Source organism: Balaenoptera ricei, chromosome 15, assembly GCF_028023285.1.
Source record: "Balaenoptera ricei isolate mBalRic1 chromosome 15, mBalRic1.hap2, whole genome shotgun sequence".
Lineage (NCBI taxonomy): Eukaryota > Metazoa > Chordata > Mammalia > Artiodactyla > Balaenopteridae > Balaenoptera > Balaenoptera ricei.
In genome coordinates this window covers 83,303,266-83,317,211 of record NC_082653.1, presented here as the reverse complement: position 1 = coordinate 83,317,211, position 13,946 = coordinate 83,303,266, and the positions used below count along the sequence as shown (strand labels likewise).

Genomic DNA, 13,946 nt, shown 5'->3' with positions numbered 1-13,946 from the left:
TCTGTACTTCCCTCTCAACTTTGTTGTAAACCTAAAACTGCTCTAAAAATGGCTTTAAAAAGATGCATCAAGTACCAGCCACAGGCTGTAGCTGATACCATCTCTCTAGAAACAAGTTGAGCTGCAACACAGAAGCCATGGTTTTCTTACTGAGTTACCTGCCTGGGTTTTGTAGGAAGGCTCTGTTCTCTGTATTTTTTCTTTCTGGTTCTTGAATTATTTCTTTATATAACTTCACCTCCTTGTCTTTACTCATTTTCGTCCCATTCTTCATTATATGGAATGGCTTCCTTTGGAGAGCCTTTTGCGTGTTTTTTTCCCCAAAAGATTTTTTCTTCTTTGACTTCCATTAATATTCTGACAATGTTGTAAAAACTTCTTGCCTCTTTATGGAGGTATTTTGAACAAACTGTGGTTCCAACGTTCAGCCAGTTGATATCTTCTTTTTAAGGAGAGGAAAGTCCCTAAGAATAAAATAGACTCCTGGAAAACTTGAAGAAATTCTGGCACACGATCGAGTCATCCCTCACCCTAGCATAGCCATTAGCTTGAGTCCATCTTACCAGGTTTCCTTAACAGAAAAATCTGCACTTTCCACACCTCTGATGCCTGGGACTCTCTTCTAAGCCATGCCCTGACGCTCTGATGATTCTTAGCCAACACTGGATCCAAGAGGCTTCCTCTCTGCACCTGTCAAAACTATTCTAAGACCTAGTTTCTCATTCTCTATTCTACTCTCTCTCTGTGACCCTCATTTCCTTCACTCACAATTATCTACAACACTGGATTTTTTTTTAACGTGGCACAATATCACTTAATATAAAATGATTGCATGAAACAATACACATTTGCAAAGTCTATACAAGCAAAGAGAATGACTGTCACAGACTGGATGACTTTTGAGCTGTTTTTTGTTCATTTAATCTCAAACATTAAGTATTCTCCAGCGGCTCAGAAGTCACCATTGGGACACCTTCCTCTCCTGAAAAGGGGACTGTCCCTTACTTGCGGGGCTTCACATCAAGGCACCGACACACCTAGTGTCTCAACCCTACAACGGATTATCTCCCTGAACGCCCCATTCCCAGCCCGGTTTCCAGGACGCAGCAGCTCCCCCTGGTGGCCCCAGACGGATATGCACAGGAGGCCGGGAGCTGCAGGTGTTACCCCGACAGAAAGCCTGTTACTGAGTCAGGCTGGACCCCGGAGATGCGAGTGCGGGATGCAGCAGCCCCAGCCCTGGACAGAGATGGGGGACAAGGCGAAGGAGGGGACAGTGGGCGCAGGAAAGCCAAGACGTGAGTCTGTGCCTGTAAAACGGGATACGGCATTGAGGTAAGAACAGATTCCTTAGCAGGGTCAGCTTTACAGAGCTTCTGGAAGGAAGGGATCAGCAGAAGGCCCAGAGCCAGAGACCAGTCTCTCTGCGCCCAGACCCTCTCTGTCCAGTATCTGGCCTGCACCTGTGATTTTACCGTTGCCCTCCCCAAACCTGACCAGTCGGAGGTCAAGGCTTCCGCCATATCACCATGGGACCCTCTGTTCCCCGTCTCCCATCTTGACTCCATCGGTTGAAAGCCCTCTAGAACTGCCCCGTCCTTGTCCCTGCCCCTCAGCGCCCTATCCCGCCACATCCTGCCCCTTGCAGCTTCTGCCTCAGTCTCCTGGTCCTGCCTGCTCTCTCCCCTGTGCAGAACTGGGAGATGTCCCACATTTCCCAGAGAAATCGCAGCGGCTCAGAGACAGCGACTAGCGGTGATCACGATGTCCGGAGGAAGAGAGAAGATCCGGTGCTCCCCAGGGCCACGCTTCCTCCTGGGGCTGGAAGATTTCCAGAGAGGCCAGGGCGCATGGTCGAGCCTGAGTAGGGAAGCCAGCAGAAGCTCTACCTGGCATTGCCCTTCGGGTCTGGGAGACTTCCTCTTCCCAGGACCCTGACCCCACCCCTTCCCAACTCCACAGGCAGTTTCCATGGTGACAGTAAACAAGCCTCAGCGCAGCCCTGTCCCCCTACCTTCACCTGCGCAAATGAGGTGACCCAGAATGACAATGTAGATGCTCTAATGGACAGAGGAACTAGAGCCTCGAGAAAGGAAGCCCACGTGGGGGCGAGGCCCTTGGATGGGTGGTCTGGGGTTGTGGGCACAGAGACCTGAGGCTCTGCTGGGAGAGACTGCAGACACCAGGAATGGGCAGCAGCTCCTGGGAGAAACAGGAATCAGTGTCCAAGGAGAAGTGCAGACAGAGCCTAGACGTACCTGTGGCCCCATATGGCAGAGTTGAGGAAGGTGCCAGGGGCATCATTCACAGCCGAAGCATCTCAGCCTTAGAGGAGCAGTTCAGAGACTAATCCACTCAGGAGGGCAGCTTTTGTTTTTAAGAACTGAGACGCTGAGAAATGGCTCTGGGCAGAAACGTCATCGTCGTGTCTCGTGTTCTCAAGCCACTCTAACCCCCACCCCCGCCCCCCAAAGCAGTCTCATCAAGTGACTGATTACTAGAAAGTTGCAAACAGTTCACACTGGTCTCTGCAGATCCTCTCTCAAAACCACTGAGTTTTGTACAGACATAGAAAACCATCTTATGGTTACCAAAGGAGAAAGCAGGGAAGAGGGACAAATTAGGAGTTTGGGATTAACAGATACACACTTCTATATATGAAATCAACAACAGTGACCTACTGTATAGCACAGGGAACTATATTCAATAGTTGTAATAACCAATAATGGAAAAGAATCTGAAAAAGAATATATATATAGTACACCTGAAACTAACACAATATTGGAAATCAACTATACTTCAATTTTAAAAATTGGGGGAAAAAACTCATTGGGTCTTGTAATTAGAAGTGAAGTCCTGGGAAGGGATAGGAGAGATGAGGGTCTAAAGCAAGCCCCACCAAGTGGCTAATTGGTTAGCTCAATCTGTCCCCAGCTCTCTGATCCCATTCCTGTGGGAAAAAATTAAAAGAATTTTTTTCTTGCTGTCCAGCAACACGACCTGCCTGCCGTTGGCTGCTCTGGGTCTCCCTCACCTGGGAGCTTCCTGCAGCTTCTCCACGCAGGTCAGGAACAGGGTGGAGGCAGCCAGGACGGAAGGGGCTCCCTGGGTCTAAGCAGACACAGGTACCGGCATACTGATGTACCAGTTAACTGATGTCTGCAATTTTCTTTGAAGTGGATAAAAATAAGATGGGTTGATGGATGGGGGATGGATAGATGGATATGTGATAAAGTAAGTACCTTAAAATATTAATGATAGAATGTTTGGGGGATACAGGTATCAACTGTAAAATTCTTTCAGCCGTCCATTAGATTTCAAAATCTTCATTATTATTGAGGGACTTCCCTGGTGGCGCAGTGGCTAAGAATCCGCCTGCCAATCCAGGGGACACGGGTTCGAGCCCTGGTCCGGGAAGATCCCACATGCCGCGGAGCAACTAAGCCCGTGCACCACAACTACGGAGCCTACGCTCTAGAGCCCGCGAGCCACAACTACTGAGCCCACGTGCCACCACTACTGAAGCCCGCGCTCCTAGAGCCCGTGCTGTGCAACAAGAGAAGCCACCGCAATGAAAAGCCTGCCTGCCGCAACGAAGAGTAGCCCCCTCTCACTGCAACTAGAGAAAGCCCGCGCGCAGCGATGAAGACCCCACTCAGCCAAAAATAAATAAAATAAATAAATTTATTTTAAAAAATAAATAAATAAACACTGGGGGAAACTTTATGAGGTCCTTCCTCCTTTCATGTTTTGTGGAGGTCCCCATGCAAAGAGATGTGAAGTTTCAGGGTAGCTGGATCTGGTGGGATGCCACGACAATGGGGGGAGGAGCCTTCAAAGCAAGAAGACTGTAATGAACCATCACCCAGCTTCCTTGAGGGACTGCCAGAAACCTCTCACCCTCAGTACCTGGACAGGTGGAAGGATGCCTCCCACAGCTCAGAGGGGAGCCACGGAGCACAAGGAGGGTGGATCTCACCCCACGGAAGACACACACTGCTCCCTGAGTGTCTGGTTGGGGTACGTGTTACTGTCACAGGTGGGACAAGCTTTGTGCTGGCAACTCCCCCGTGGAGAAGTCATTGGAGGGGACTCGCGTGTTCGTTTGTCTGCTCTGATGGAGAAGAAAACAGCACCAAACAAGGCTAACTGCTCAGCACGCTGTTCTTTTTCTCCTCCTGCAGACCCAGAACCCGATGACAGTGCTCGCTCGGGCTCTGATTTGTTGCAAGGTTCTACCTACATCTTCCTCTCTGGCTGGTGCCCCATTCAGTAAGCACCTGTCGTGATTCAGCCTCCTCCAGGTTCATCCAGCGCCTGCCCACCTGACCTCTCCCATCTCCTCTGGGTTGGAAAGAGGTCTGCAGCTTTTTCAACACTGTAAACTACCTGCTGTGAGAAATACCTGGCATCCTTCCCTTCTGAGGTTCTCTTTGGCACTCTGGTGTTCTGTAAACAGATTTTACTGCCCACGGCACCTTCCCACACTCATTTCTCTTTCTCTTGTCAGCCTGAGTTGTTGAAGCTTTCGGAGATTTCCCATCACGCGAGAATCACTGAACTCGCGGTGTTCACTCTGGTGGTGGCTTACTGTTGCCACAACTCCCCCAGCACCGTAGTATGGGTATTTCCTTCCGAACCCAACGGGGCTCAGCTCCGTGTTTCTCTGCTTTTTTCTTCAGCTTCCTCAAGGGGAGAGAAGGTAGCCATGGGTGAGAAATGGGAGACCAGAGTCTATGCCTGAGACTCAGAAGAAGAGCTGCGGGTCTGAGCGGTCACCTCGGTAGAGTTATCTTTAAAGCGCTGCTGGAAGGAAGGGGCGGGAGCGAGGGAGCCTCCTCTGGGCTCCAAGACTCTGTCTGTGGCCCTGGCAACCAGGCTTTTATGCCCACCCCACGTCCGCCCCGCCAATCCCCACTGAAGCTCGGGGCGCGTCGCAATGGGGCGTGGTGCCTGTCCCCACCCCCACCTGACTCCCTCGGGGAAGTCATCCCGGAGCAGTGCCTCCGGGACCCCTGCGGCGGAGGGTCCTTACCCTCCTTCATCCTACCCCTATTCTCTGCCCAGGAGAGTCAGGATACATCCCAGAGTTTATTGGTGAATTTATTGGAGCTCAGAAACGGTGGCTTGTTCCAGGATCACACCCCCAGCTGGAAGCTGACAGCGCATCGAACCCAGGATCCCCCAGCAGCAGGGGGCAGGCGGCAGCAGGGGTCGTACAAACCCAGGAGGAAGGCTCTTAAGTTCTGGTAGTCGTTGGGCGGGACCCCCGGACGCCCCGCCCCCGAAAAGCCCCGCCCTGCGCGCATGGTATCTCTGGTGACGGTAAACAAGCCTCAACAAGCCCCTTCTTAGTTTCTTAATTTGTTCATTAAGGCTTTGTTTTCATAAGTGTATATTTCTCCCCGTTTGTCATTCGTCGGCCTTCATCACACAACTTTTTTCTTTTTTCTGGTTTGTTGGTGTTTCTGCACTTTGTATTTGACTTCTATTTTGGCAACAGGCAATACAGTTATTTAGTTAAGCTTGGAGTGGTGTTTGGTAACGAAAAATAGAAGGCGACAGAAGTTTCAGTTGGGTGTGCTGTGTCAAGAATAAAGACTGATGGGGAGAACATTTCCTTGAAAAATGCCCTTTAATGTTTATTGCCCATGATGTTGGGGATGATCTGATTTAGGAATAACTGCTAAGAAGGAAATCTAAGACAGCAGGAAATGAAGCATGAAAACTCAGGGATTGACTCTTACTCCCTGAGATAGTACGGAATGTTGTGGGGTTTGCTCTTGAAAATTACTAACGTTAGCGACTACTGCAATCATACAGCCCCCGTGGAGTGAATAATTAATAAATTCATGAGAATTGAAAGCCAGGTTTTACCCTGGACCTCTGAACCCTCTCTTCGTTCCCAAAGGGCTCTCCATCAAGAAATCTGCGTGGGTAGGCAAGAGGTCGAGTCAATTTAAAAGTATTAACAAAAATGTTGGGCTTCCCTGGTGGCGCAGTGGTTGGGAATCTGCCTGCCAATGCAGGGGACACGGGTTCGAGCCCTGGTCTGGGAAGATCCCACATGCCGCGGAGTGACTGGGCCCGTGAGCCACAACTGCTGAGCCTGCGCGTCTGGAGCCTGCGCTCCGCAACAAGAGAGGCCGCGATACTGAGAGGCCCGCGCACCGCGATGAGGAGTAGCCCCCGCTTGCCGCAACTGGAGAAAGCCCTAGCACAGAAACGAAGACCCAACATAGCAACCAATCAATCAATTAAATAAATAAATCTTTAAAAAAAAAAATGTTTACCTTTTTATTTCTGCAAGCCCCTCCTCAAAACCAATCCGTCTAAGACACACCCAGCTTCTTCCCCTCCCAGATGTAAAGGCAGTGCCACATTTCTTAATTCAGAGGTGCCACTTGCAGTATTCCTTCATGTTTGTCCCCTTCTTAGTGGTGATGAGGCAAATGAAATCATTTGATCATAAGATGTCATAAGGTGTGTGATATTATGTTGACCATCCCAACGGGAAACAGCTGGGAGAGTGAGTGCCTCATTTAACATGAAGACTTATTATAAAAATCTGCATGTATGGTAGAGCAGTGTACTAGTGGTCTTCAGGGCCCTTAATTCAGAATTTGATGTGGTCAAGACCATTCCCTACTATGTCTTGGTCCTTACCTTTCCACCCCAGTGTTTGAACTATGAACTCTAAGATACCAGAATAATCTGTTTAGCACACCCCGCCCCCCCAAGTAAAATGCCTGCCTCCACATCAATGATTCCCAAATTGTTTCCACTTAGAAATGTTTTCTGTGTTAGGAAAAGTCAGGGACTGGATTGGCCCCAGACTGGCAGACTTTTTCTCAGAAACTCTGCAGTGTTAAACCTACAGCTGAGGGATGGGGTAGTTGCAGAAAGTCCTTTGATGGAGAGAAGCCTGAGGTTATATCAGAGCTTCCAGCTTTCAGAATTTCTGCATTTGAATTAAGTGATTAAAGTCAACTAGTGGATTTGGGAACACATGCTAAATGAGGTCAAGTGACACTAAGCCAGAGACAGCCCCTAGGCCACGGTAAAACATCCACAGAAAACTATCAGAACAGGAATATTCTAGGAACCCACACTAAACTGCCTTGACAACCTTCCATCCTGGCTCAAAGCTTCCTACAGAATATCACATACAACTTGATAATCCCGCGACATCCATTGAAGGGCTACAGCTGCACCTACCTCCACATGTGGGTTCCTTTTACTGGGTGGGCGTGGGTAGATGTGGACACCAGCCTCCAGCTCCATCTCATCGCTGGGAGGGGGATGAGAGGGGTTCATTCACTCCTACTAAGTGGTAAAGCACAGGGGCCTCCACCCTGAATGTGCTTATAAAGACCCATTAAAAATCATTTTTAAAAAAGACCTGTCAAAAGCTGAAAACTTTTCTGGACTGAAATTCAGTTGGCATTTCAGGCACATTGGTCATAGTTGTTATTGGGGGATGAGATTTATGCCTTCCCATCCACCGCTACTAATAGGTCTTTGCACTTGAGCTGATTGTCTCTGAGGAAAGTTCAAGGATTCACTGGAAGCTGATCACCACAGTCCTAAATTTTCCAAGTTGCTAACACCAGGCGGAGCCTTTGATTCCACAGTTGTTTGCTGACTGCAAAGTTCACTTCATTTTGAAAAACTGGGAATGCTGTCTTGGGATTATTGATAGATGGGGCTATACTGTGGGCCAGGAGACCTGGACTCCAGTTGTCCATTCTGCCATCACCCATGAACTTGGACTTTACGTCTCCGGATTGAAGTTTTCTATTCCTACTGGGTGAACGATGCAAGGGTTGGTGAATTGTGCCTCATGATGACAGGGAGAGTTATGGTCCAGGATCACAAAAGTGGTGACCAGCCAGTCATCCCCCTGGTAACTTCCGAGCCCTGCTTAAAACCCTAAAGTCAGAAGGATCATGAGGCTGGGAGTTCACCATCGTTATTCAGGCTGAAAATCAAGGTCAAGCAGACTGGTCCCTTTCTGCTTCAGGGGAAGTTTCCATCCTCCCTGAGAGGTCTTGGGAACCTGCGGTGCCCCTTGACAGGCGTCCCTCCACATCCGAACTCCGCACCTGGCACTCTGTCCCCAGCGGGTGGGGTCGGACCACCGCAGCCAGGATGATGGGCAAGAAGGGAAAGTCCCTCCAGCCTCACCTGCCCTTAACCGAGTCAGTAAACAAAGGACAGCGATAGGGGACACCTCAGGTCTCTTCACCTGGCCAGACCAGGGTCAAGCTCAATTCGGTCGTCTTTCTCGCTGATTCTGCCCTATGCATTGGCTGTGGTTTGGCCGCACACCGTGGTTTCCCCGGCGCTGCAGCTGGGAAGCCACCTGGGCGGCGCTGGTGTCTAGAAGCCCCGCCCGGTGACTCCCCTGCCCACTCCGGTCTCTCTCGGGCAACCACAGGCAGCATATTACACCGAGGGTCTCGCACCATCCATTTGCAGCACTCCTTACTCACCCACCCCCTTAGCGATTTGACTTCTAGGGTCACTGTGATGGGTGTAAACAAACACGGTTTCTGGAGACTGAAGTCGTCGGCATCTCGCGCCTTCACCCTGCCTGGGGTTCGCTCCCCAGCACGGTTCTGGCTTGGTCAAAGTGGCCCCCTCCTCACTCTCATCCTCCGGGCTTTTTACCCATTTGAAGTCTGAGACTTAGTTGAGATCCTTGGGGCCCCGAGACCTCTAATCATTCGCTTTGTCGGAGTCACCCGCCTATTTCCTGCTAGAGAGACAGCTGCCAGACGGTTCTATCACTCCCTAGGCCCCGCATCAAGGCATGACCGCCGATTTGCACTTCAGGGGCGCTCGTGACCTCCACGGAGTTGACTGACCACCTTTCTAGTCCTAACACCCGGCGCTCCTGCTTCACCTCCCGGGCGTGGTGAGCGATGCTGCAGCGGCGCGCCCTGGACCGCCCGGATTGGGGCGGGGAGGCCGGGATCCCACCTCCGCCCGCCAGCGCGCTGCCCTTCACCTTGGCGGCCCCTCCGCGGCTTTTGTGCACCTGTCAACGTTTCAAGACCAGCCAGGTGCGGAGGACACATCGCCACCAAACCTACTCCCTACTCTCAACACCGGCCACTCGGGCCCACAGGTGACAGTCTCCTCCCCGCCCCGCCAGGCGCCCCGGGATGGGGGTAGGAAAGAGGGCAGCGGGAGGGAACCCCCCCCCCCCGCCAGACTTCCGGCACCGGTGGCTGGGATGAGAGCCGGAGTGGATACTTGGGTACTGAAAATCCATAAATGAATGTTTCTCTAATAAAATTATTTTCCCTAAAACCCCGACATCTATAATCAACCTCCTCTATGTTCTTCTAACTTCTATTCCTCCTTTCACCTGATACTCTTGCCTAATAATTCATTGAGAAATAAATCTCATTAGGCGAGAAAGGAATCGTCCTCCCGTCACCCGATAAAATAATATGCGCAGGTTTCCTTCTTTGCTGCATTATATCCTTCTTTGCTGCATTATAGGAGGACATCTGTCCCCCTCTCTCGCTAGAGAAGCCAAACCCAAAATAAAAGATTTAGATTGCATCCAGTCTCACTGTGAAAGGGATTTGCTCTATTAGTTACATCTTTCTTTCCGGCCTCTTCAAATTCTACCTTTTCAATTAAGCCTCTCTTCAGCATGTTAACATAGGCTTTTCTATCACCTTAAACATTCTATTTTGCCACATTGCCCTCTTCAAGACTCCTATTTCTCTGGGTTACTTTGGAGTTAAACTTCTAATTTTTAATTTTTTTAATCGAAGTGTAGTTGGTTTACAATGTTTCAGGTGTGCAGCAAAGTGATTCAGTTATACAAACATACATCTATTCTTTTTCAGACTCTTTTCCGTTATAGGGTATTACAAGATATTGAACATGGTTCCCTGTGCTGTACAGCAGGCCCTTGTTGTTTATCTGTTTTATGTACAGTAGTCTGTATCTGTTAGTCCCAAACTCCAAATGGAGTTAAATTTCAAAAAGTGCTAGTCAACACACACTCAGAGTTCTCACCTAACAGTCACTTTTTATTCCACTACACTTTTACTTCTCCCACGAGATCACTCCAAAACATTGGTCTTGCCGTGGTCACCACTGACGTCCAGAGTGAAAATCCACTGGGCAGTCTAGTTACCACCTTACTGGACGTTCTAGCAGCTGTCCAAGTAAATGCTCCTCTTGGCTCCTTAGAACATGCCTGGCTGAGCTCCTTTTATTCCTACTTCTCTCTTTTTTTTTAAAGTAATTTTATTTTTAAAATATATTTATTTATTTATTTATTTTGGCTGCCTCGGGTCTTTGTTGCTCCGTGCTGGCTTTCTTTAGTTGCAGTGGGCAGGGCCTACTCTTCGTTGCGGTGCGCGGGCTTATTACGGTGGCTTCTCTTGTTGCGCAGCATGGGCTCTAGGCGCGCAGGCTTCAGTAGTTGTGGCTCATGGGCTCTAGAGTGCAGGCTCAGTAGTTGTGGCTCATGGGCTCTAGAGCACAGGCTCAGTAGTTATGGTTCACGGGCTTAGTTGCTCCACGGTATATGGGATCATCGTGGACCAGGGCTTGAGCCCATATCCCCTGCATTGGCAGGCAGGTTCTTAACCACTGCGCCACCGGGGAAGTCCCTCCTCTCTCTCTTAATGTTCCTTCACAGAAATTTTCACCAGCAAATATTCCCCTACCTGAATTTTAAATTTTGAAATGTGTCGTAGTTCAATCCTGGGTCCTTTCTTTTCTTCTCTACACATTTCTTTCTTTTCTTCTTTTTTTTTTTTACATTGAGTCACCTCATTTTTTTCTAAGGCTTTACATTTCGACTCTGGTAATAAGCCTCAAATTTCTACCTCCTGCCAGAATTAGGTATACAACTGCCTGGTTGATTTTCTGACTTGGATGCCTCCTAGACATTGCATATTAAAAAATAATCCAGGGCTTCCCTGGTGGCGCAGTGGTTGAGAATCTGCCTGCCAATGCAGGGGACACGGGTTCGAGCCCTGGTCTGGGAAGATCCCACATGCCACGGAGCAACTAGGCCCATGAGCCACAACTACTGAGCCTGCGCCTCTGGAGCCTGTGCTCCGCAACAAGAGAGGCCGCGATAGTGAGAGGCCGGCGCACCGCGATGAAGAGTGGCCCCCACTTGCCACAACTAGAGAAAGCCCTCGCACAGAAACGAAGACCCAACACCGCCAAAAATAAATAAATAAATAAATTAAAAAAAAAACTCCAACATTAAAATCTTGTTCTTTCCCCTCATTCTATCTTTATTCTAAGATCTCCCACCATTTTAAATAAATTGTACCGCTGTTCACCTAGTTACTCTATTCCAAACTCCAGAGGCATTTCCTCACCATTTATCTCCTTGCATCATGAACAATCCAATATAAGTCTTGTGCATTGTTCCTCCAAAATAAAACTCCAAACAGTGCATCTCTTTAATTTTTACTACTACCCTAGTAGTGTTAACCTTCTTTCTTCCCTGGACTATCCCAATAACCAGTTGGGGTGGGCAAGGATTAGGCTATGTATCTGGAGGTTTTGGCTTCAGCGAAATTTGCGGGCAGGGTGGACGTTTTATTTTATTTTTATTTCTGGCCGCGCCGCGAGGCTTTACGGGATCTTAGTTCCCCAACCAGGGATTGAACCCGGGCCCCCTGCAGTAGAAGCGCGGAGTCTCAACCACTGAACCACCAGGGAATTCCCTGTTCTGTTATCTTTAAATCGACCCTCATTAAAAAGAAAAAATACATACATGTATAATATACATTACCTCTCTATATATCTTAGTAGGAGATGTATCTAGAGATCCTTTACAACCAGTAACTCTATATCTCTAATATAAAGGGACACTAGTACCACTTGCTATAATTTGAAAATAAAATACGTTCTTGAAACAACAAGTATTTTTCTTCGTGTTGCAACTTTAACTGCGTCCGTCCAACCTCTGAGAAATACCGAGGAGTCTGAAGGCCTGTTCTTCAACTGCTGCAGCAAATTCACTGCAGGACATACAGTGGAAGCCTTGCCATGGGTGTTCTTTTATAAATGACATGGGCTCTTCTAAACGTCTTCCAGGAGGCCTGGATATGGGGGAGGAGGAGTGATGCCCTTCTGGAACCCAGTATAGAACCAGAGGCCCTCGAGTCTTCAGTCTAAAGCGTCCTCAACCAGGCTAGTCTGACTGCCTAAGGATGTGACACACAAATGAGGGAATATCTAAACTATTCTTTGTTCCCAACTCAAAGTCATCATTCTGTTCTGAAAACTCAGAAATGGAAGGTCCCGGGTTACGCCAGCAAGGAAATGGAGAGATCAGCCTTCTACGTCATCCAGGAGGCCTTTGTGATGCCCAAGTCGGGGACTCTGGCTGTCACACGACTCCCTGTGTCCAGAGCCTCCCGGATGCCGGCTCCTCCCCACTCTACTCTGCCTAGCGAACAAAGCGCGAAATCTGTTATCCCTGGGCAACATCAACAGCCCAACCACAAAGCATTGATCTCCCCTCCCCCACCCCTCTGTTCTTTAACCTGAAAGATCACGTGGGGCGGCAAGATGCACAGAGCAGGGTGCCTGCAGGCGCTCAGCACTCCTTATTGTAGTGCTTTTTGTTTTGTTTTGTGTCTGATGAGATTCTACAATGAATATGTTATTTTAAATTTTTTTTTTAAAATTTTTATTGAAATACAGTTGTTTTACAATGTGTTAGTTTCAGGTGTACAGCAAAGTGATTCAGTTATATATTATATATATATACACACACAAATATATAAATATATATATTCTTTTTTAGATTCTTTTCCATTATAGGTTATTACAAGATATTGAGTATAGTTTCCTGTGCTATACAGTAGGTGCTTGTTTATTTTATGTATAGTAGTGTGTATATGTTAATCCCAAACTCCTAATTTATCCCTCTCCCCTGAATATGTTATTTTTTAAAGAAAAATGAAAAAAAAAAACCTTCTAAGCACCCTTTTGGTAAAGGGAAATAGTGTTCCTCCGTAGGTGTGACCCACGTGCAAATCCTCCCCGCGCTCCGCGTCCAGAAGCACTGGGACAAGAGAACCCGGAGAGCTGATCACCCCACCCTGCCTTCCCTGTGAGCTGAGCTTCTCATTTTCCAGTCTGTTCCCATACATCGTTCCTTTAAAGCCTCCGTAGGGGAAGTGGGGTTCCCGAATTACCAGGGCGAGTATTCCCTGAGCCCTCAGCTTCCCACCTGCATCATTTACATTTACATCTCGCTCTGAATAGCCTCGTTATAAAAGGGACAAAGAACTCACAGTTAATCCCGAGCCGTAGTGAGAGCAGTAAAAGAAAAAAATACTGGACGCTGCACCTGACAACCGCTGAAATTGTCCCTCTAAGGCATAAAAAATAGGGCCATTCCCAAGACCTCGTGGCGCAACGGTAGCGCGTCTGACTCCAGATCAGAAGGTTGCGTGTTCAAATCACGTCGGGGTCAAGGTTGTGTCTTTTTCTCTTGCCCCTAGCGATAAATTCAGTAGTGAACAAAAGTAAAGAAGCGTCTGTCTGCGGGCTCCCAGCCGTGGATTTTCTCTTACCTTTTCTTTAGTCCAGAGAAACTTCTTGTGAACAACTCAGCAACGGACAGGCACTTAACTGAAAGGTAAGGATGATCTGAAAGGGAAGAAAAATCCAGGTGAGCCAAAATTTAGGTCGTTCCGTCCTTTTCCTTATCAGGACTAAGCTTCAGGTAGGACATCAGACGACTTCAGATAGGACATTAAAACGGCATGAGGAGACTTTGTTAACGAATTCACTCTGATGTGGACGTCGTTTTATTGGGTCCCCAGACGGGTATGGCACAGTCTCTCTGGGTTGATATTTGAGTCATCTTGATGAAGTCAGTTTCCCTGTCCCCCACCATCCCCACCTCAACTGCCACCACCAAACAGACTTCATGG

At 48.4% G+C, this 13,946-nt stretch overlaps 1 non-coding gene across 1 annotated transcript; it reads left to right on the top strand.

The window, feature by feature from the left end:
• The first annotated feature begins 13,411 nt into the window (after nt 1-13,411).
• Nucleotides 13,412-13,483, top strand: TRNAW-CCA (transfer RNA tryptophan (anticodon CCA)). Its single transcript has one exon. It is a non-coding gene; the product is annotated as a tRNA-Trp (tRNA).
• The last annotated feature ends 463 nt before the right edge of the window (nt 13,484-13,946 follow it).